Below are 23,679 nucleotides of genomic sequence, written 5' to 3'. Positions count from 1 at the left end.
CCCCAGCACCTACTGTGTGCCTGGCCCAGGCTGAGCACTCACGCTTCTTACCTCCGGGCCTTCCTGGACCGGGCTGGGCGCTCACAGCTTTCCCGATGGATATACTGACCCTGATGCGGGGAAGGATTGAGGGCAAGAGGAGAAGGGGACGACAGAGGGCGAGACGGTTGGATGGCATTACCGACTCGAGGGACATGAGTTTGATCTAACTCCAGGAGATGGTGAAGGACAGGGAAGCCTGGTGTGCTGCAGTTCATGGGGTCGCAGAGAGTCGGACACGACTGAACCGTTGAACAATACTGGCTGGGAGTCACCAAGGCAGAATGGAAGCGGGGGAGGTGGGGGGGTGAGAGACCGGGGTAGAGCCAATCGCTTAGTTTATGCAAAGACGGACCTTTGTCAGTCTCAAGTTAAGAGAAGACCGTGTCCCCTCTGTTTAACCGGGGACCCAGACGTCTCTCTCGGTGGGTAAGATGGCCTGGAGGAGGGCATGGCAACCCACTCCAGGGTTCTTGCCTGGAAAATCCCATAGACAGAGGAGCCCGGCAGGCTACAGTCACAGAGTTAGACACGACTGAAGCGACTCAGCAAGGCAGGCAGACCTCTGAGACCTGTGTTTTAGGCTCCGCGACAAGAAAACGAAGAGGGAGTTGATTTCCTCCTGGGTTGGGCAGACGGTCTCTAAGCTGCTCCCTCTATTTTAGTATGAACTGGGTTAGAAATTGCCTTTACTGGAGCTGAACCTGGTCACTGTGAAGGGGCCTTGACTACTTTATGGGTTCAAGGCAGGAGTGAGGTTGAGGCACTGGCCACAGCCAGCTTGCCTGAGAAGTTTGATCTTATAGGACAGGGAGAGTACAGGGGATAGAATGGAGATGACAGAAGGGTGGCAGGTTTTGGATGGGGGCGGGAGGTCTGCATTTGAATATTTATAACTCAGATCTGAACCCTTACCAAATGTGTCATGTATATTAATATTTATTCATTTGCATGATCATTCACTATTTTATCAGGAACAGGCCCTGACCTGGAACTGGAGGGATTAAGACTGAGTTCCTGTCTTTGAGCTTACAGTCCAGTGGGAAAGCTAGACAAGTGACGGGGCATTCGCAGTGCAGGGAACCAAAGCGCGACAGTGAGGACCAGACACCGCTGTAGGACAACACAGAGGGGGAGCGCTTAGCCTCGGACTAGGTTGGGAAGGAGGATGGCTATGGAATACGTGTTATCTCAACTGAGGCTTGAAATTTAGACTGTCCTTAATCTGGGACTTCCCTGGTGGTCCAGTGGCTAAGACTCCATACTCCCAGTGCAGGGGCAGGAGTTTGATTCCTGGTCAGAGAGCTAGATCTCGCATGCTACAACTAAAGATCTCATATGTCACAATTAGAAAAAAAAGAAATGCCACGTGTCACAACCAAAAGCTGGCGCAGCCAAATAATAAATATTAAAAAATCTTTTATCTGTTGCGGTGAGAGTGGAATAGGAAAGAATAGCCTTCCAGATCGAGGGCACAGTGCATGCAAAGGCCCAGAAGCAGGCTCAGTTGGGCTGGCGTATAGCCACCCTGTGGATGGTGCGCAGAACAGGAAGAGATGGAGGGAGTGCTTCTGGGAGAAGAAGCCGGCTGAGCCCATGAGTAATGCCCATTGCGGGGCGGGGGTGGGGGGGGCGGGATGAGGACGGGAGACCCCTGGTCCTCTGAGGCTACAACAGGGTCCCTCAGGCACTCTGTCTTGGAGGATGTGACACTTCCTTTTACAGTTGCTTTATAAAAGTAATATTTATTTTTATCGAGCTAATACATACACATTGCTTACAAACCAAATCCTTCTAAAGGGCTTGTAATAAAAACAGAAGTCCTACTGGCCTTTCTCCCAAGCTTTATCCTCCCCAGGGGCAACCACTTTCAACTCGTTTGGCCGTTTCTTCTGGAATTTCCTTCCTTATTTCTAAATAACATGTGCACTGCCGTTCTGGGTTCATTTATCTAATTTGTTCACTCCTTGTCTTGGTAGGTGAGGGTTCTGATTCTCTTCCTCTCTACCCACCCCCATTATGTTTATATCACAATTTATGGTTAAATCCATGTTCAGTGATCTCATTATTGACTTTGAAAATGTTGTTTACTTTTGAGGCAAATATGCTGGTTTCATTTCCTTTTCTAATATAACTTTTTGTTGTGTGCTCTGTTTACATTTCCTTTCTTATACAACTTTCTTGTTTTTCCTGGAGTTAATTGCCTCATTTTTTTGTTTGCTTGGTTTTCTTTGAATCTCTGGCTCTGTCTTCCCACTCCCTCCAATGGTTCTGTAAAACGCCTTCTCAGTACAGTTTTGCATATGGCCAGACCTGTCATATAATCTTATTGGTTCTGTTTCGTTTCTCCTTGGAGACATTTGTCCTGTGGCACCCCCTCCTTCTGCTTTTCTCTGGATGCTTTGCTCTCAAGTCTGGCAGCACACCTGTCACCCCGGGACTGCCCATGACTGGTGCTCAAGAATCCACGTTGCCCTTCCCTCTTTCAGGGACTGTGTCTTACTCTTCCTCAGTTTATTTCCTTTTGAATGAAGCACATCCTTCAGTTACTTCCTGAGAAAGAATGCCTGGGCGGTAATATTTTAGAGACTTAATGCTTACCTGAAATGGCTTTCTCCCACCTTCATTCTTCCTCTTTTTTTTTTTTTTTTTTTAGTGCATCTTTGCTGCCTGAGCTTTTATTTTTTTTTCAATATTTATTTATTTATACTTATTTGGCTATGCTGGTTCTTAGTTGTGACACACAGGATCTTAGGATCTTCGATCTTCATTTTGGGATTCTAGTTCTCTGTCCAGGGATGGAACGTGGACCCCCTGTATTAGGAGCACAGAGTTTTCACCACTGAACCAGCAGGGAAGTCTCCCACCTTTACTCCTGATGATTACTTTTCACTGGGTATAGAATTTTAGGTTGGAAATCATGTTCCTTCGAAATTTTGAAAATGCTCCTTCCTTATCTTGCAGACTCTGATTTTAGAGCTGAGAAATCTCACCCTATTTTGATTTTCGAGTCTTTGAATTCACCTCCCCCATGCCTACTTTTAGGACTTTCTCTGTTATTCCTAATATATTAAAAGATCACAATTTATCAGCATGGCTCATTTTTCATGGCACTTGATAGATCTTTTTAATCTAACCGTGGCTTTCAAAATGTGGGCCCCAGACCAGCACTACTAGCATCACCTGTGAGAAATATTAGATATGTTAGAAAGGCAAATTCTGAGCCCCACCTCACATCTACTGAGTCAGAAATTCTGGTGATAGGTCCCAGCAAACTGTCATTTGTTGTTGTTTTTATTGAGGAATAATTGACATATGATGTCATATTAGTTCCAGGTATATGTCATAATGATTTGATATTTGTATACATTATGAAATGATCACCACAGTAAGTCTAGTTAACATCAGTGACCATTGTTATTGTTTTCCAGTTGCTAAGTCGTGTCCAACTCTGAGACCCCGTGAGCTGCAGCATGCTGGGCTTCCCTGTCCTTCACTATCTCCTGGAGTTTGCTCAAATTCATGTCCGTTGAGTTGGTGATGCTATTTAGCCATCTCATCCTCTGCCACCCTTTTCTCCTTTTGCCTTCAATTCTCTCAGCATCAGGGTCTTTTCGAATGAGTTGGCTCTTTGCATCAGGTGGCCAAAATATTGGAGCTTCAGCTTCAGCATTAGTCCTTCCAATGAATATTCAGGGTTGATTTTCTTTAGGATTGACTGGTTTGATCTCCTTGCTGTCCGACGGACTCTCGATAATCTCCAGCACCACAATTCAAAAGCATCAATTCTTTGGTGCTCAGTCTTCTTTATGGTCCAACACTCACGTCCACATATGACTACTGGAAAGACCATAGCTTTGACTATATGGATGTTTGTCTGCAAAGTGATGTCTCTGCTTTTTAATACACTATTTAAGTCTGTCATAGCTTTCCTTCTAAGAAACAAGCTGCAGTCACCGTCCACAGTGATTTTGGAGCCCAATAACATAAAATCTGTCACTGCTTCCACTTTCCTCCCTTCTGTTTGCCATGAAGTCACGGGACCACATGCCATGATCTTAGTTTTTTGAATGTTGAGTTTTAAGCCAACTTTTTCACTCTCCTCTTTCACTTTCATCAAGAGGTGTTTTAGTTCTTCACTTTCTGCCATTAGAGTGGTATCATCTGCATATCCGAATATGTTGATATTTCTCCTGCAGTTTTGATTCCAGCTTGTGGTTCATCCAGCCTGGCATTTCCTATGATGTACTCTGAATATAAGTTAAATAAGCATGGTGACAATATACAGCCTTGTTGTACCCCGTTCTGAATTTTGAAGCAGTCAGTTGTTCCATGTCCAGTTCTAATTGTTGCTTCTTGACTCACATATAGGATTCTCAGGAGACAGGTAAGGTGCTCTGGTATCCCCATCTCTTTAAGAATTTTCCGCAGTTTGTTGTGATCCACACAGTCAAAGGCTTTAGTATAGTCAATGAAGCAGATGTTTTTCTGGAATTCCCTTGCTTTCTCTGTGATCTGATGGATGTTGGCAATTTGATCTCCGATTCCTCTGCTTTTTCTCAACCCAGGTTGTACATCTGAAAGTTCTCAGTTCATGTACTGCTGAGGCCTAGCTTGAAGGATTTTGAGCATTACCTTACTAGCATGTAAAGGGAACACAATTGTTCAGTAGTTCGAACGTTCTTTGGCATTGCTCTTTTTTGGGATTGGAATGAAAACTGACCTTTTCCAGTCCTGTGGCCACTGCTGAGTTTTCCAAATTTGCTGGCATAGTGAGTGCAGCACTTTCACAGCATCATCTTTTAGAATTTTAAATAGCTCAGCTGAAATTCCATCACCTCCACTACCATTTTTTTTATAGTAATGCTTCCTAAGGCCCACTTGACTTCACACTCCAGGATGTCTGGCTCTAGGTGAGTGACCACACCATCGTGGTTATCCTGGTCATTAAGACGTTTTTTATATAGTTCTGTGTATTCTTGCTATCTCTTCTTAATCTCTTCTACATCTGTTAGGTCCTTACCTTTTCTGTCTTTTATTGTGCCCATCCTTGCATGGAATAGTCCCTAGATCTCTCCAATTTTCTTGAAGAGATTTCTAGTCTTTCCCATTCTATTGTTTTTCTCTGCTTCTTTACATTGTTCATTATAAAAAGTCTTCTTATTTCCCCTTGCTGTTCTCTGAAACTTTGCGTTCAGTTGGGTACATCTTTCCTTTTCTCCTTTGCCTTTCACGTCTCTTCTTTACTCAGCTATTTGTAAACCCTCCTCAGACAACCACTTTGCTTTCTTGCATTTCATTTTCTTGGGGATGGTTTTGGTCAGTGCCCCCTGTACAGTGTTACAAACCTCCATCCATAGTTCTTCAGGCATTCTGTCTACCAGATCTAATCCCTTGAATCTATTCATTACCTCCACTGTATAATCATAAGGGGTTTGATTTAGGTCATACCTGAATGGCCTAGTGGTGTTCCCTACTTTATTCAATTTAAACCCGAATTTTGCAATAAGGAGTTCATGACTGAGCCAGTCAGTTCCAGGTCTTGTTTTTAATGACTGTATAGAACTTCTCCATCTTTCGCTGCAAATAATATAATCAATCTGATTTTGGTATTGACTGTTTAGGGATGTCCATGTGTAAAGAAGTCCCTTGTGTTGTTGAAAAAGTGTGTTTGCTCTGACCAGTGCATTCTCTTGGCAAAACTATTAGCCTTTGCCCTGCTTCATTTTGTACTTCAAGGCCAAGCTTTGCTGTTACTCCAGGTGTCTTTTGACTTCCTACTTTTGCATTCCAATACCCTATGATGAAAAGGGCATCTTTTTTTTTTTTTTTCTATGATAGTTCTAGAAGGTGTTGTAGGTCTTCACAGAATCAATCAACCAGTTTATTCAGCATCAGTGGTTGGGGCATAGACTTGGATTACTGTGATGTTTAATGGCTTGCCTTGGAAATGAACTGAGATCATTCTGTCCTTTTTGAGATTGCACCCAAGTACTGTATTTCAGACTCTTTTGTTGACTATGAGGGCTACTCCATTTCTTCTAAGGGATTCTTGCTCACAGTAGTAGATGTTCACTCTTGCCATCTCCTGCTTGACCACATCCCATTTACCTTTATTCATGTACCTAACATTCCAGGTTCCTACACGATATTGTTCTTTAAAGCGTCAGACTTTTACCACCAGACCCATTCACACCTGAGCATCGTTTTCACTTTGTCCCAGCTGCTTCCTTCTTTCTGCAGCTATTGGTAATTGCCCTCTGCTCTTCTCTAGTAGCATATTGGACATCTTCAGACCTGGGAGGCTTATCTTCTGGTGTCATATCTTTTTGCCTTTTCTTACTGCCCGTGGGATTCTCCAGGCAAGAATACTGGAGTGGTTTGCCATCCCCTCCTCCAGTGGACCACGTTTTGTCAGAACTCTTCACTATGACCCATCTGTTGGGTGGGCCTGCACGGCATGACCCATAGCTTCATCGAGTTCTGCAAGCCCCTATGCCATGACAGGACTGTGATCCATGAAGGAGTCAGTCCCCATACATGGTTACAAAATTACTTTTCTTGTGAAGAGAACTTTTTTCCTATTTATTTATAGAAGTACAGTTGATTTACAATGTGTGCCAATCTCTGCTGCAAGCAAAGTGACTCAGTTTTACACACACACACACACACATATATTTAATACTTTTCCATTATGGTTTATTGTGATGAGAACTTTTAAGATTGACTCTTCAAGCAACTTTCAAATATACAATAGTATTATTAACTCTAGTCACCATGGTGTATGTTACATCCCCATCGCTATTTTATAACTGGAAGTTTGCACCTTTTGAACCCATTCACCCATTTCTCCTACCCGCCCCCCACCCCTTATCCTACCCCCGTACCTTCTGGCAACCACCAGTGGGTTCTCTGTATGAAATTTTTGTTTGTTTGTTTTTGTTTTATAGATACACATGTAAATGTGACCATACAGTATTTGTCTTTCCCTGTCTGCCTTATTTCATTTAACATAATGCCTATGAGATCCATTCATGTTGTAGCAAGTGGCAAAATCCTGTATTTATTTATTTATTTAAGGTGGGCCATTAAACATTATTTATTTATTTTTGGTTGTACTGGGCCTTTGTGTGTGCAGGCTTTCTTTGGTTGCAACAAGCAGGGGGGCTGCTGTTGGCTTCTCACTGGGGCTTCTCGTGCTATGGAGCACCTAGGCGCATGGGCTTCAGCAGGTGCAGCCTAGGGCTCCGGAGTCGAGGCTCACAGGCTTTGGAGCTCAGGCTCAGTAGCTGTAGCACTCATGCTTAACTGCTCTGTGGCATGTGGGGTATTCCCGATCCAGGGATGGAACCCGACCCCTTGCAGGTGGGTTCTCATTCACCGTACCACCAGGGAAGTCCCTGATGTGGACCACTTTTAAAGTCTATTGAATTTGTTACAATCTTGCTTCTATTCCATGTTTTGTTTTGTTTTGTTTTTTGGTTGCAAGGGATGTAGGATCTTGGGTCCCCGACCAGGGATCGGACCTGTGACCCCCTGCATTAAAAGGTGACATCTTAACCTCTGAACCACCAAGGAAGTCCCACGACCCTTCTTTTCTTAAGGCTGAATAATATTCCTGTGTGTCTGTGTTTTAACAATTTGTCTTGACAGGCTCTCCATTCTGATCCAAGCTAATGTTGAAGAATCTCTGTCCTAACAGTTTATGTCCTTTGGATCTGGGAATTTCTTTTTTATTTGCTTCAAATTTTTAAAATTCTTATTGTTTGGTTACTTGGCAAGAGGCTATGATCAAAGAGGACTGATCCTCTAGTTTTCTTATTATTTCTGTCTTACTGACTGTTTCTTCTGTATTCTGGGAGATGTTCTATCCCCAGTGTTCTCTCCCAATCCATTTACAAAGTATGTTGTTATGACTTTTTTTTCTTTCTTTTTTTAATTTTCAAGAGTGCTTTTGTGTTCCCTGTTTTTTTCTTTTCCTTTCTTTTCAGAATGGTTTCATGTTCTTGCTCTTTGGATGCAGTCAGCATCACCTCTTGGAGGATATTCGTTTGAAGTGGTCTCCCTATATCATCTCTGTTTCCTCTGATTTCATGTTTTCTGTTGTTTGTATCATATTAGAGACTTTCCTCATACATCCTGTCTTCCTTGGCTGTCCATTCATGTTTGAGAGGGAGGCACTGTGAGCCAGTTGGGAGCACTCACTGAAGGCTCCTGGTAGAGCACTTGAGGGGCTGGCTGAACTCTTTCTTTGGGGAGCTCCAGTTGTCAGCATCCGGAGAAGGCGATGGCACCCCACTCCAGTACTCTTGCCTGGACAATCCCATGGACGGAGGAGCCTGGTAGGCTGCAGTCCATGGGGTCTCGAAGAGTCGGACATGACTGAGCGACTTCACTTTCACTTTTCACTTTTAAGCATTGGAGAACGAAATGGCAACCCACTCCAGTGTTCTTGCCTGGGGAATCCCAGGGATGGGGTCGCACAGAGTCGGACACGACTGAAGTGACTTAGCAGCAGTTGTCAGCATCAATGGCACAGTTTGGTTTTCCCAGAAGACGATCCTGTAGTCTAGCCTTCTGCTTGGAGGTTATAAGCCCACCTGCTGGGGTTCCTCATGCTGGTGGAGTGGTGGGGGGGGTATAGAGAGGTGTGTGGCAACCAAGCCGAGTAACACAGTCCAGAATGCTGATTTTCCCTAAGCTTTTGATCCCACTCCTTCCCACCCAACCCCTGCAAAATCCATGATCTCTCTACTACAACACTGTATCTCCAGAACTGATATCTCCTACACGAGTGGCGAAGGGGTCACAGTAAGTCCTTGATAGTGCTGAGTACCGCTGAGTGTCCTATCAGATTGTTCTTTAAGTAGCTCTTCAAACAAGCCTCCTAGTTTTTAGGCCCCTGCCTTCTAAGTTACTCACTCCTTCCAACTCCTAGCTTTCCTGCGGGAAGGGTCAGCTTGCTTCTTGTGGGCAGTTGCCTCTGGTTGTTTTGCCTTTCTTGGTCATTTGCCCCTCTCCCATCCACTTTCTGTTTCTGTATGACGTACTTCAGGATTCTTTTCTAAAATGCTATGTATGTGGCTGCGTCAGGTCTGAGTTTCGCACGTGGGATCTTTAGCCGTGGCATTGGAACTCTTCGTGGCAGCATGTGGCATCTGGTTCTTTGACCAGTGATCCAGCCCAGGGCCCCTGCATTGGGAGCTCAGAATCCTAGCCACTGGGCCACCAGGGAAGCCCCTAGTTCAGGACTCTTAATGTCTCCGGGTTTAGCGGAAGGTGGAGCTTAGGTTTCTGTCGCTGATTCCTCTTGTTTGCGGAGCGGTTTTTTTTGAGAGAAAAGTGGAGACAGAAAGGACCGTACTCCACTCTGTTGTGACCAGAAGCCTGAGATGATGTCTCCCTGAGGGGAACAGGAGAGGCTGACACCCCTGCTGACAGAGGGGGAGGCGGTTATCTGCAGGCGGAGTGGGCAGGGCAGGAGAGGCGCTTCAGAGCTCAGAAGAGATGCCGGGCGCCCTGGACGGGGAGCTCTCCAGAGATGACAAGGATTACTGGGCCCCAGCGAGGCCTCCTTGAGGTGAGATGGAGAATCAGTGGAGAGGACAGTAGGGAACAGTCATGGAGGTAGTGAGAGGCAGGGAGAAACCCCCTCCCTACCCGCACCGCCCCCAAGATGGAGAGAGTGAGAAGGCTGCGGGGCATTCTAGAATAGGGGAGGGGATAGTAACGTGACTGGCCCTGGGGCAGGCCATTCACCAGGAGGCAGAAGAGGATGAGATGATCTTGATAACCATTAATCATAGTCACTATGTGCCAGGGACTGAACCAAGTTCTTCAGGGCCGCGAGTGGGCAGCCGAGAGGAGGAGAGGAAGGACCGGAGTTTAAGGTCAGAGATAGCAGGTCTGAGGCTCAAGTGTGAGTGTGGGGCAGGTCTAAGAGACGGTGGAGTCTTGGGTCCAGAGGTGAGACAGTAGCTCGAGCGCTGAACCAGAAGAGGCATCTCCTTGAGGATGGCAAGACGTGAGGTGGAGGAAGTGGCGATGTGATTGCTCAAGTCTTCTTCGGGAAAAGCAGTGGTGGAAAAGGCTAGTCATCTACATGGACGGCCTCTTGGACACCAGGGAAGAACCGAGTTTTTTAAAAGGGAGGGCGGTCACTTCAGTCAACTTCAATATTTACTGAACCTCCATGTGACCCACCTTTCCCAGGTTACATAGCCTGGGGCTACAGTCACAGTAAAGTCACTCGAAAATATACAGCCTCTGGCTCCAAGACCTAATCACCCAGCTCCCCAAACCGCGCAGACTGTTTCCGGGGTCTCAGGACGGCTTCAGGCCCGCTCCCTGTGTGGTCGTTCCATCCCTCTCAGGGCCGTGTGCTGACATCACGCCTCCTGGCCATGAATGCCGCTCTGTCACTCCTCACCGTGCAACCCCCGGGCTGGATCAGCCAAAATTCTGTGGTTACAGGCCACCGAAACCAACTCTGGCTAACTGAAGTAGAAAAACAATTTATTGGATGGTTACTGGGCAGCTCATAGATTCAACAGCCACTCCCTACCTTTTTTCTGGGCTGGTGAGCCTTGATTTTGTTCTAGAACTTACCGGCCCCGTACTCAGGGAAGGAACCGCTCCCCCACCCCACCCCATCTCAGTCACAGGAGATGCATGTTGATAAGTCTAAGCAGCCAGTCAGGGTGCTTCTGTCTCCTCGCCAGTGATTGGTTTAGGCCTCGGCATGTGATGCAGCCCTGGCCAATAAGACAGAAGGGGAAGCCCACTCCGCCAGGGGTCTCCACAGAATCCCGGAGAAGCTGACTGGAGCCATCTTGATTTTATTGAAGGTGGAGTTAACCCTCTCTACCTCTGAGAAAGGATATACTTGTTCATTGCTTAAGTCACTTGTAGTTGGTCTTCTGTTGCTTTCCACCAGAAGGTCCTGTCTGACATAGCACATACTTAGTCGCTCAGTCGTGTCTCTTAGCGACCTCATGGACTATATCCTGCCCAGCTCCTCTGTTCAGGAAATTCTCCAAGCAATATTGGAGTAAGTTGCCATTCTCTTCTCCAGGGGATCTTCCCGAACCAGGGATCGAACCTGGGTCTCCTGCATCTGCATGCAGGCAGATTCTTCACTGTCTGAGACACCAGAGAAGCCCCAACTGACATATAAGACACTGCCAAGTATCTCCCTGGTAGCCTGGGGTGAAGGAGGGAGAAAATAAGCTGGTGGCTACAGAGTAGGATTGATCGAGGCTGATGTATCTTTTGAAGATACAAGAATTACCTCATAAATGCCAAGTCATTTCGGTCATCTCTGACTCTTTGTGACCCCATGGCTTCTCTGCCAGGCTTCTCTGTCCATGGGATTTTCCAGGCAAAGATACTGGAGGGAGTTGCCATTTCCTCCTCTAGGGGATCTTCCCGACCCAGGGATCAAACCCACGTCTCTTACGTCTTCTGCATTGGGAGACGGGTTCTTTACCACTAGAGCCACCTTCAAAGCCCACCTCATAAATAAACACTGACTAAAAATGCTAGAGAGAAGAGGAATAACTCTGGGAGGAGACTGCTAGTTGTTAAGTAGACACTGACTGTATACCAGGCATTGTGAAAGGGGCTAGGATGTGCTGATGACCAGAAGATAGAGCCTGCTTTTCATGGAACTTTCGGTCTGAGTGGAGCAGAGAAACAAAAAGCGTGCAAATAACAAAATAAACAGGATAGGGTAATGGAAAGTAATCTTTGGGCAGTGGTTAGTTTTGATAGATGGTGATCAAGGAAGTCCACTCCGGAGAGGAAACCCAAAGGGTGAGAATGAGCCAGACACACGAGGAACCATATGGAGACGCCAGAAAATGTCTCAGGGAGCAGCAGTTGGCTCTGTCCTGCCTGGGAGTCCAATGCCTATTCCAGAAAGGGAAAGACATGGTGGCAAAGCTTCCCTTGGAGACTCACACAGGCCAGGAGTAACAGAATAACTGAGGACATGTTTCCCAGGTCTGCCAAGGACATTCGCACCCCTGTGACAGGATAGGCTGGGAACCCAGGTGTCATTGACTCTCTAGAGGCTGAAGAGGTTTGACTGGAGAATTTTGAGAGAGAGCACCTGTGAGATGAAGGAAAGACAGTTGGAGCCAACAGACGCCCCTCGTGCTACACCTGTCTCCCCTTGTCCCTCCAGTCTGGAGTATCAACGTATCAGACTGCTCTAACATGATACCACAGACTAGAAGGCTTGTAAAGGAGAGAAATTTATTTCTCACATTCCCATTTCCAGATCAAGGTGTGGGAAGAGTCAGTGTCTGGTGAGAGCCTTCTTCCTGGTTCACAGGGGGCTAGCAAAAGGGACAAGAGAGTTCCGTGCGATCTCTTTTAAGAGGACATAAATTCCATTCATGAGTGTGCATGATCTAATCACCTTACAAAGGCCCGACCTCCTAATACCATCACACTGGGAGTGAGGATCTCAAGATATACATTTGGGGAAGGGGACACAAACCTTTAGTCTATGATGAACAGCTCAACCAAATTACTAGGCACTTCGAGAGTGTTAACTTTTTATGTAGCTTCTTCTGGGAGTTTGTGTGAAGTGGCTACCACAACAGAAAGATAAAAAACCTGAGGAGCTTGCTGGTAAAGGATTCAAGAACTCTGCATCTGAAACAATTAGGAAACAATTTACCAGCAGAAAATCAAGGACATCTCCCAGAGTCATATGCCACAGCAACCATCGCAAGCCCCTCACTGTCTACTGGTCACAACCTCCCAATGTAGTACCAAGGGTCCCCTCTCCTCACCCACTGTCCCCTTCTTTCCTGAGAGTTAAGGGTGGCCTATTTCTTACTGAGCCCCCCAACTCCACCCCATCCCTTTAGGGTGATTCATCAACTTGGAGCCTGATGCATGACTTCTCCTCATCCCAAGCTGCTTCCTCCAGTGTCCTGGGAATGAGGAGGAGGAGGAGGAGGGACCACTTCGCTGGACTGAGATCAGTTTGTCTGGAGACAGTGCCCCAGTGGGGCTTTTCTTACCCAGCAAGGGGGCCCTCATTTGGGGGACCCTGAAGCTGAACAAATAAGAAACATATTAAAAATATCTATTTGACTGTCAGGTCTTAGATGTGGCACGGGGGGATCTGCACTGCATCACCGGTGTCTCCCATCGTGGCGCGCTGGATCTAGTTGTGGTGTGTGGGCTCAGCTGTTGGGGCATGTGAGATCTTAGTTTCCCCGCCAGGCATCGAACCTGTGTCTCCTGCATCTCACCTGCATCTCCTGCATCGCACGGCGGATTCTTAACCACTGGACCTCCAGGGACGTCCCATGGACAAATAAGAAAAATGCTGTTGAAGAGGCAGACTCTCTTGTCTGCCTTCACATTTTTCTTGCACTCTCTCATTAAATCCACACAACAAATCCCATGGGGGTGGTGGGGGTTGGGCGGGGACTTTATTCCATTTTACAGTGGAAGAAACTAAGGCACAGAGAGACAAAGCCACTGTCCTAGTCACACAACTAGCAGGTCGTGCAGCCAAGATTTGAACCCAAGCAGTCTGACTGCAAGCCTCCCCGTTTGACACCACAGTACACGCTGCCAAATTGGCTCATTCTAGGAATTTCCCTTCTCCTTGCCACAACATTAAGAACTGAGCTAGAGGCCATTCTGAGTGAGGACCAGGTCCACTCCTCCCTGTGTGAGGAGAGGGAGTTGGGATCCAAGAGAGGAATTCCAGAAAAGACAATGCCATTTTGGCTACTTTTCCTTAATGTTCCCCAGGCAGGGAGCGCTGGATTTTGATTTGCCAGGTGTCTCTCTGTTCTAATTAACACCAGAATCCACCTTTAGCCAGAGCCCTGCCTGCAGCTGGAATCCGTGTCCCTGTAGCTCAGGGGCCGTCCCGGTGAGAGCCAGAGAGGACAGAGCCAGTCCTAACTCTGGGTGGAGTTTCCTGTGATGATGTTCCCTGCGCCTCATCTATAAAAAGCTCCAATCTGATCTCCCCCATTTATGGTGGAGGCCAGGGTGGCAGGGTGTGCGGGAGGAGGAAGAATCAGGCTGAGACAGCTCCTCTTTGCCTCCCTGGATTCTCTTCCAAAATGCTGTCAGCACTGCCAGTTGGAAAATATTTTTCTCCCTCCCTTTGTCTTCTTTCTTATTTAAAAAAAAAAAAAAAAAAAAGCCATCTGGTGTCAAATTCACTCCTGGCACATCATAAAGGGTAGCACTAAAAATGTCCCTGAAAAACTAAAAGCAAAACCACAGCAGTACACATGGGATTTAGCCTCAGCATCCTAGGATTTCAGAGTTGCTAGGGGCCTCGGAGATCAAACCATTTGTTGCACCGGAGAGGGAAACTGAGGCGGGGGCTGGGGGCGGGATTAGGTCACGCTTTCAAAACTGTTTATTAAGCGCCTACTGTGGTCAAGGCGCTTTGCAGGCGTGGGAGACTAATCGAGATCATGACAAAAACCTCTGCCTTCCCGGAGTTCTCGGTGGGAAGTTCTCGTCTCTGTCCTCTGCCTCTGCCACCGCTCTTCCCAAACGGCCCGGCCATCCTAGCCCCACGCTGCGCCACATGGTTGTCACCCCCTCCACCGGCCGTGGCCCCGCTGGAGCCCCGGGGTGCGCCCGCGGTTTACGTCGGGGCCAAGTGTGCCGCGCGCCGCCCCAGCGCGGTCCCCCGCCGGCCGTCGCTGTGATCTCCCGCCGCCGCCGCCGCCGCCGCCGCGGCTCCGCATTCCTCAGGGTTGAGCAACAACTTTCCCTCCGAAGGCGGCTGGGCCGGAGCCAGGCGGGGAGGCTTGCGCTGGGCCCCTCGCGGGGCGCGGCCCAGCTCGCCGGCGTGGGCGTCCGAAGGGCTGCGGTCCGATCTCTGGTACCTGGCCGCGGTGCTCGCCCCGAGCGCGGCGCCACCGCCCCCGCCCCTGGGAGCCGAGGCCGGCGCGGGCGGGGGCGCAGGCCGGGGACCGCTCCGCGCTTCCTGCCCGCAGCGCCGGGACCGCCTGAGGACCCAGCGGCTGCGTGGGCCTGACCCTGGCCTTGATCCTCGAGCTGATCCTCCAGGCTGACCGCCCAGTCTGGAGCCCTGCGCGCGCTGAGCATGCAATGTTTGCCTCGACTTTTTACTCCACTTCCGAAAGTTCTTCGACGACGGAAGGAGGAGGGTTTGTAATAATTACAGAAGAGAGGTCCTAACCCACGTCTTAGTCTTAATTTAAATAGTTGCAACGATCATATTAGTGCAAGTGCCTTCATCGCGCCCACTGAACTTCACGTATCTCCGGCAGAAAGTTGGTTGCTTCCTGCTGCGCTCCTGTAACAGAAGGGAAAAGGCAGGCACGTGGTTCCATCTCTAGTCAGAAGCCAAAAGTAGGCCAACTCAGCGTCCAGTTTGGAGCCACCTCAGGCCTCCTGACCCTTGCTGGTCAAACAAAGCCCTTCCTACGACGCTGATGTCACTCCAGGAGGAATTGGGCCCACTTTTCAGTCCTAGGAGCCGAGTGTTGGAGCCTGTAGGGTAGAGTGGGGTTAGGCAGAGTAAGCTCCAGATGCACTGAAAATGTAAGCTCCACGATGGCAGGGATTCGCTCAATTTTGTTCATTGCTGTATCCCCCACTCTGAAAACAATGCTTGGCACATAGCAGATGCTCAGTAAGAGTTTGTTGAGTGGATAAATGTATACAGTCAAGGTCTTCAGATTTCTAACTAAGAATTAAACGTTAAGTCCCACTTTTTGCACCTTTGGTTGTTGTTTAGTTGATAAGTTGTGGCTGACTCTTTGCGACCCCATGGCCTGTGGTCGGTCAGTCTCCTCTGTTAGTGGGATTTCCCAGGCAAGAATACTGGAGTGGGTTGCCCTTTTCTTCTCCAGGGGATCTTCCTGACCCAGGGATCGAACCCTGGGCCTCCTGCTGGGCAGATGGATTCTTTACCACTGGGCCACCCGGGAAGCCCTTTGGCATCTTCTGTGGTTGTTCAGTTGCTCAGTTGTGTCCTACTCTTTGTGAACCCGTGGACTGTAGCACACCAGGCTTCCCTGTCCTTCACCATCTCCTGGGGCTTGCTCAACTCATGTCCATTGAGTCCTCTGTCATCCCCTTCTTCTGCTGCCTTCGAACTTTCCCAGCACGAGGGTCTTCAAGGAGTCAGTTCTTCACATCAAGTGGCCAAAGTATTAGAGCTTCAGCTTCAGCATCAGTCCTTCCAATGAATATTCAGTGTTGATTTCCTTTAAAATTGACTGGCTTGATCTCCTTGCAGTCGAAGGGACTCTCAAGAGTCTTCTCCAACACCACAGTTCAAAAGCATCAATTCTTCGGCGCTTGGCTTTCTTTATAGTCCAACTCTCACATCGGCACACGACCGCTGGGAAAACCAGAGCCTTTTGTGTAAGGACCTTTGCTCCTTTACCTTCCCTTTAAACTTTTGCTTTCTCTTTCTGCCTCTTAAATTTTGAACTTGCGTTTTAAAGATTTTTTGGGGTTTTATTTTAATATATTTGAAATAAGTTTAGACTTACAGAAAAGTTGCAAAGTATTATAGAGAGTTCCAGAATACTCTTTATTTTACCTAACTACCCCTAAAGTTAGCAACTTACCTAACTGTGGTTCATTTGTCAAAATGAAGAAATGAATTCTGGCGGGATACTATTAAACAAAGTATCGACTTCTTTAGCGTGTCATCCTTGCACAGGGGCCATGGTAATCTTCTCTGTATCGTTCTAATTTTAGTATATGTGCTGCCGAAGCGAGCACTCGACTTCTTTAGGATTTCACGTTTTCCACTCCTGTCCTTTTCTCTTGTCCTGAAATCCAGTCAGGGATATCACACTGCATTTAGGGTGTGAAGCTTTTTAATACATAAGCCATATCTCATTGTGTAGGGTCTCCTTCCCAGGCAGTGAGGCAGGAGACTGTTGTTCCTGACACTGGACTGAGCTCCCTGTCCTGGGGGCCAAAGAAATACTTTGAGCCCTGGATTTCCTGAGAGCGCTATTTAAGGGATCCCTTCTGCGTCTGCCTGCTGCCTCCAGCAGCATCTGCTTCAAATCCAGACCTCATTGGGTCTCCACTTCCTGTCTCCTTCCCTCCACCATGCTCGTACCTGCCAAAGAATGACCACGCTGCTCCAGGTCTACATTTCCTCTGAGACCTGACTCTTCTCTATGCCCCTCATTACTTAGCTGCACTCCTAGTTTTCATGAGGGGCAATCCCCCCTCCACCTCTCCCCAGCCTCACTGTTCCTCTTTCTCCATCCTAGAGTTGTCTTCCAGCCTGAAACTCTCAGGGAGATCTGTCTCTCTTGAACTGTGTTGCTTGGCCACAGCCCATCATTGAGCAAGCCTTGGATTTGAGATGAGTGAAATGAGCGTTGTTGTTGTTTAGTTACTAAAGTGTGTCCGACTCTTTTGCGACCCCCGTGGACTGTAGCCCATCAGGTTCCTCTGTTCATGGGATTTCCCAGGAAAGAATACTGTAGTGGGTTACCGTTTCCTTCTCTAGGGGATCTTCTTGACCCAGGGACTGAACCTACATCTCCTGCATTGGCAGGTGGGTTCTTTACCACCAGAGAAGCTCTGAAGTGAGGGACAATCTATTTCTTTGGTCAGCCAGGATTTATTGAGCATGACTGGGTCACAAAGACAACAATTCTCGTCCATTCTCTCCAGGATCTTACTATCTGGAGGAAGGGACAATGTGCAGAAATAACTGCATATGTGGGGACATGTGTGCATGGAGACAGTGTGTGCGCTGTTGTCTGGCGGCACAAGGGGAAGAGCCCAGCTGCTGGGTTTGTGGAGGAGCATAGGGCCAGCTCCTCAAGTGAAGTCATGCTGGGGCTGGGTCTTGAAAGATGGACAGGAAGTGACAGGTGCCCAGGAAGCGGGCAGCGACAGGAGAGAAGGGCATTCCCAGGAGGACTGAGAGAAGGTGTGACTCTGCTGGGGTGTTTGAGAATAGGGCGTTTTGGGGGAGCTGCAGGGTAGCCTGGCGTGGCTTGCCATCGGGTAGTTTAGGAGAGGGTGGTTAGAAAGGCAACTGGGATGGGTGGAACAGTCAGGTCTCAGGTGCCATGGTGAGGCATTTGAAACTTGTTCAGCGGGACTGAGGCTGTGAATCAGTTTACTTCTTAGAATGGTCACTTGGGCACTCTGTGGATCCTGGACTGGAGGTTGAGGGCACCTGGTAGGCGGCTGCGATGAGAGATAAGAAGCAATGGGGTTTAGGGCAGAGGGAACAGCTGCCAGAGAAACTTAAGAGGCAGGGCTTCGTGATCGGATGGTGGGGCAGCAGCGAGAGGTGAGAGGGGTTAAGGGTGACTTCAGACCCCCGCTTGCAGGAGGAAGGGCAGGGAAGCTGAGGGGCCTGTTCATCAGACAGATGTAGGGGCTGGGGATGGGGTGTTGCACAGATGGGCCGGCTGGACCCCCAGCTTCACTGTCCAGAGGAGAACTGTCTTAGGGCAGGGAGACAGCAGCAGAACGGGCCGACTGAGTGTTGTAGCTCCCTCGGGTAGGTTGGGGGCCCTGACCTGGGAGACCCTGGTGGGAGGGTGGGGTAGCGGGGAGGAGGGGCTCTGAAGGAAATGGGGTGAAGGGTGGAGAAGGAGGCAGTTTGGTTCAGGGAACTGAGGGAAGGTCATCAAGTCATTCCAGATGGAAAGGCCAGAGCAGCATCCAGCGTCCTCCTGGCATCTGAGAACAGATCATGCGGGGACAAGGAGGTCCATGGGGCCCTCAGAGAACTCTCAGAGGGGAGCATGTGTTTTAGCACCTCTGACTTTGGACATTTTGGAACCTGCTTGAATTCTGGAAGTGGCTAGAATTTCACCTGAAGGCTACTCCCTCTGATTGTGGGAGGGGCAGAGATACCGGGAAACACCCGTGTGGACAGTTTTTGCAGCTGGGAGTGGTATCTAGTAATCAGCCCCACAGAATCCCTGATTCTTAGCTGAACGCTGTCAAGAACTGTGAGGATCTGAGATTTTATTCTATTTACAAGCTAGAGAATTAGTCCCTGTGATAGCTGCTGGGCACCGGAGACTCCTGGGTCAGAGATGAAGGACAGTTTATTACAGCAGTAGTCACAGAGGAGTATCGGCCTTAGTTCCCATATGGCTTCACAAAGATAGCCAGGTGATGATGCCTGGACACACAGTGGCTTGCATTTCAGGAGAGGAATCCGAACTTGGGGAACCCAAATCTTTTATAACAGGCACTGTGCCTGCCTTTCCCTCTGGAGGAAGGCATCTTATACCTTCCATGGATTTTCACTATATCCTGGAAATGGTAATCTGAAACGGACAATCAGTGTTTCACTTGCAAGATATGCAGAAATGGAATAGAACCATGAATTATCTGCCAGGAAACACATAGCCAAATAAAACAAAGAACACATTTCTCAGCCTCTCTTGCAAGGTATAAACATCTAACTAAGTTTTGGTGTAGTAAGTGTAAGCTTTTGTGTGGCAGCTTCTGGGAAACTGCACAAAAGAAAAGAAAAGACTGGCATATGCCCTGGGCCCCTTCTCATCTTTTCTCCTGATGGCTGGAATGTGGACGTGATGTTGGAGTATGAGCAGCCGTGTTGGGCCAGGAGTGGTATGTTAGGATTAAGGACAGCAGAGCAGCAGATGCAAGGGGCCTAGATCTCTGATTATCTTTGGACTTCTTTACACGATAGAAAAAGAAACTTTCATCCTAACTTTTTTTGGTGTGTATGCAACTGAACTTGTTTCAGCAGCTGTTACAGGGCTAGCACAGAGGAGGGCTGACAGAGGGTTAAACTTGTCAGCAGACAGAAGGGTTGGGGTGCTTCTCCCCCTTCCTTCTGCCTCAGCCTCATCAGGGCCAGGGGGAGGGGACGGGGAGTCACCTCTGGCTTGTTCACCACCCACTGGTGATGCCCCATTCATAAGGGGGCCCGGGTTGGCCACGCGACCCAGCAGCGTCCATTTGAAGGCAGCAAGCAACAAGCTGGCTCCATTCACAAACCCTGTTCTCCTTTGAAAACCAATCACCGTGCAAAGCGTGACTGGGTGGTGGCCAGCGCTGGCCCATCTGTCATGCCCTTTCAGAAAGCCAGGCGTCGGCAGCCGGCCTGGGCCTATCCATCCCCTCTCTCTTTGTACCCCAGGGACACGCACGGTAACAAGATCACGAGATCACGGCGCCTACTGAATTATTCAGAGCCACCCTGAGTGTCAGTATTATGATAAACATGCAGATTTCTCCCAGCTCCAAACTTCCACATCTCCAGCAGCCATCTCCCTCCGGGATTTGTCACTGGCTGCTTTGTGCCTGTGCTTTCAGATTCCCCCCGCCTTGATGGCCTCATCTGCCTTTGACTTGTCCCTACCTGCCACCAGGCGCGAAGGCCTGGGTTGGTGCCCTTTACCCTCCACTTTGGGCCCCACTATTGGCTCAACAGCCGCCCCAGCGGCCTGCCTCTTCCCTGTCTCCTCCCGGCTTCACCGCCCAGCTTGGTGACATCACACTCTCCCAAGGGCCTGCCTGATGGGGCCATGTTAATAACAGCAGCCTCCACTTCTGTGGCTCTTCATCTGATCTGTGTTCTCGTGAGGTTTTAAGCCTCTGGATCTCCCCTCCCATCCCCATGTCCTAGCTCCAACTCAATCTTCCCCTTCCCCACAAGTCCCAGATTCCCAGTTCTCTCCGGAGTTGGTCTGGAGAATACCCCCCAGCTGGTAATGAGACAGAGATGGTAATGCACATTTAAGAGTAATGAAATGCAGTGATATTTCAGGCCTGACAGACCTATTTCTGGCAGCCTTAGAATTAAAGTGTGAGGCTTTGTACTGCAGCTGCTACTAGGAGCCTTCAGAGTTTTTCTAAAGATGTGAATAAAGCTTGCAGGGTTTCAGCTCAGATCACTGTGGCTATTTATCCTGCTGCTGCTTTCATTGTACCTTTTTATTTGAAATTTTAGAGCTTTTAGATGAAGGAAATGCAGCAGCAAGTGCAGAGCATACAAAATACCCTGGTGGGGAGAATGTCCCGGTTTTTCTCTCAATTGTCCGCAACAGCTCTGGGGAGGAAGAGGGCTCTCAGGGCTTCTCGGCGTGGCCTCCAGCTCTCCGTTGAACGGGCTCCTCCTGGATCCTTGCTCCACCACAGCAGGGAGTGGGGCCTCGTGAGAAAGCTCTAGGAGGGAGTCCACGCCACCAAGATTGATGGGGCTGGCGCGGCCAGCCCTCGCTCACTGCCTCACTGCTGTGAGCTGAGCCTATGCCATCCCTGGTGGGGGCATGTGATAGAAAGGAGTAGCTCCACTCTAGGCCAACAGTGAGAGCTCACTCTCCAGGCTCTGGACAGGAAAGGCGGCCTGCTGATCCCTGCCTTGGCATGCAGCTCCATCCTGCCATGGCCACCAGGAAGGCTGGAGGTGTTCCCACAGGGGAGCAGCCATGGGAAGCATGGGCTCTGCTGTCAGACCAGCCTAGGAGTGGATCCTGACTTTGCTCACCAACTTCAGTGTCCAGGGCAAGCTGCCTATGCTTTCTGGACCTCAGTTTCCCCACCAGTAAAATGAGAATAATGATGCATTCTGCTCACCAACTTCAGTGCCCAGGGCAGGTCACCTACCCTTTCTGGACCCCAGTTTCCCCACCTGTAAAATGGGGCTAATGGTGCATCCATCGTTTAGGTACTTTGATGTACGGAAGGCACCCGGCATGTCACCAGTCACGATGTCTACGACTAAAATGGAAATTCTCTTGGGAGTCAGGATAGCTAGGTTTCTTTCCTGACGGCCACTTGTGGGCCAAGCCCCTTCCCCACCCTGGGGTGGTGGAAAGAGAAGGGGCTTTGGAGTCAAACAGAACCAGGTTCCAATCCATCTCCTCCATTTCCTGGCTCTGCGAAATGAGTAGGTTGCTTAACATCTCTGAGTTCCAGTTTCTTCACCTGTCAAAGCAGTGATCATGCGTACTCATCTCCAAGGGTTGAGGTGGGGATGCAATGAGATCATCTTCATAACAGAATAGATCATCGGTACAGAACCCACTCAGTGCCTGGCATACAGTAGGTGTTGTGTAAATAATGACCCACTTCTCCTTCCCTTCTCCTCCCTCTGCTTCTGTTGGAGGGGGAGACGTTTTAGACCCAGCCACCAGTTCACAGGCAATGCAGCAGGCAAACAAGGATGCTGATGACGGGAGGACAAAACCCAGCGTTTCACAAACTCTGTAGGATGCAAATGACCCGGAATCCTCCGCGGGTAAATGACAAGAGAGAGAAATAGAACAAAATGGAGTGTGTGGGCCTTATTTGGATCAGGGTTCAGATAAACCAACTGGAAGAAAAAAAGACACCATCAAGAAAATTCTGCTACTGGCTGGATATTTGATAATGTTAAGTAATTATTGTCAATGTTTTAGGTGTGATAACGGTATTGTAGCTACTCTTTAAAAGACTGTTTATCTTTTAGGGCACATAGTGAAGAAATTACAGGTGAAATAATATGGTAATTGGGATTTGCTTTAAAATAATTGAGTGGATTGAAGCAGGGAGGTTGGGGCGTAGATGAAGCAAAATTGGCCATGTGTGGAGAACAGTTGAAGCTGGGTGACGGTATATGGGGGACTGTTACGCTATTTTCTCTGCCCTTGTATAAAAAAGGCAGTCATCCTTTCTAGCCAGGCAGTGTCTCTTCCTGCGCATCTTCTCAGCACTGCCCTTGCTTCAACCTCACCTTCTCCCTCTGGACTAATGCCGCAGCCTCCTATAGTCTCCCAGGCTTTGGTTTCTCTCCCTTCCAAGCTCCTTCCAGTTTTTCTACCAAAGTTATCCTCCTAGAACACAAATAAGATCATGTTAGTTACCTGATTAAACATCTTTGGGTAGCTCCTCATTGCCAATAATCTACAGGAGTATAAAACCCATATTCTGATACTCAAAGACCTTCAGAGTCTAAACCCAGCCTTCCTGTTAGTCTCAGCCCCAGCTTCATTCTCTCTCCTCACGAAGCCTGACTTTGCTCACATTTGCTAGGCACTTTGAGACCTCCATAAAAGAAAGAAAGTGAAGTCGCTCAGTTGAGTCCGACTCTTTGCGGCCCCATGGACTGTAGCCTACCACACTTCTCCGTTCATGAGACTCCATACCTTCTCCTCTACAGCTCTGTTAGGCAGGTCCTCCCCACTCCCCTTCATCTATTTAAGACTAAATTATTTTTCAAAGCTCAGTTCAAGTGCCATTCTGCCGTCATGCTTTCTGGAAGTCTTTGCACTGTTCACCAAATATCTCTGCCTCTCTGCCTTCTGGCATATGGTAGGCTCTCACTTTCCTGGCTCTCTGAGGCTGGATGGGGCCATGTGACCAGTTTTAGCCAATGGGTTGAGAGTGGAAGTCAAACATCTCACTTCTGGGCCAAGAATTCAACTGCTAATTCAAAACCCTCTCGAGCTCTCTTTCCCTCTGGTTCAGCAATATCCACATATCAGCTGCTTCCTCAGGCTGGGTTTTGGTGTGAGCACGATGCCATGGAGCAGAACCTTCTGTCCACTGTGAGGGCTGGCTATTGCAGGACAAATAAACCAGAGGGGGTGTTCGTTTCTTCAGCATAACCTGATCTATTCTGATAACTCTTCCCCCTGTGGTTTAGACTCAACT

The 23,679-nt window shown here is 48.5% G+C and overlaps 1 non-coding gene across 1 annotated transcript; it reads right to left on the bottom strand.

The window, feature by feature from the left end:
- Positions 1-16,697: 16,697 nt before the first annotated feature.
- Positions 16,698-16,800, bottom strand: LOC133049590 (U6 spliceosomal RNA). Its single transcript, XR_009691407.1, has one exon. It is a non-coding gene; the product is annotated as a U6 spliceosomal RNA (small nuclear RNA).
- Positions 16,801-23,679: the final 6,879 nt, after the last annotated feature.

Source organism: Dama dama, chromosome 3, assembly GCF_033118175.1.
Source record: "Dama dama isolate Ldn47 chromosome 3, ASM3311817v1, whole genome shotgun sequence".
Classification (NCBI taxonomy): Eukaryota; Metazoa; Chordata; class Mammalia; order Artiodactyla; family Cervidae; genus Dama; species Dama dama.
This window is presented reverse-complemented; position numbering and strand designations above follow the sequence as displayed.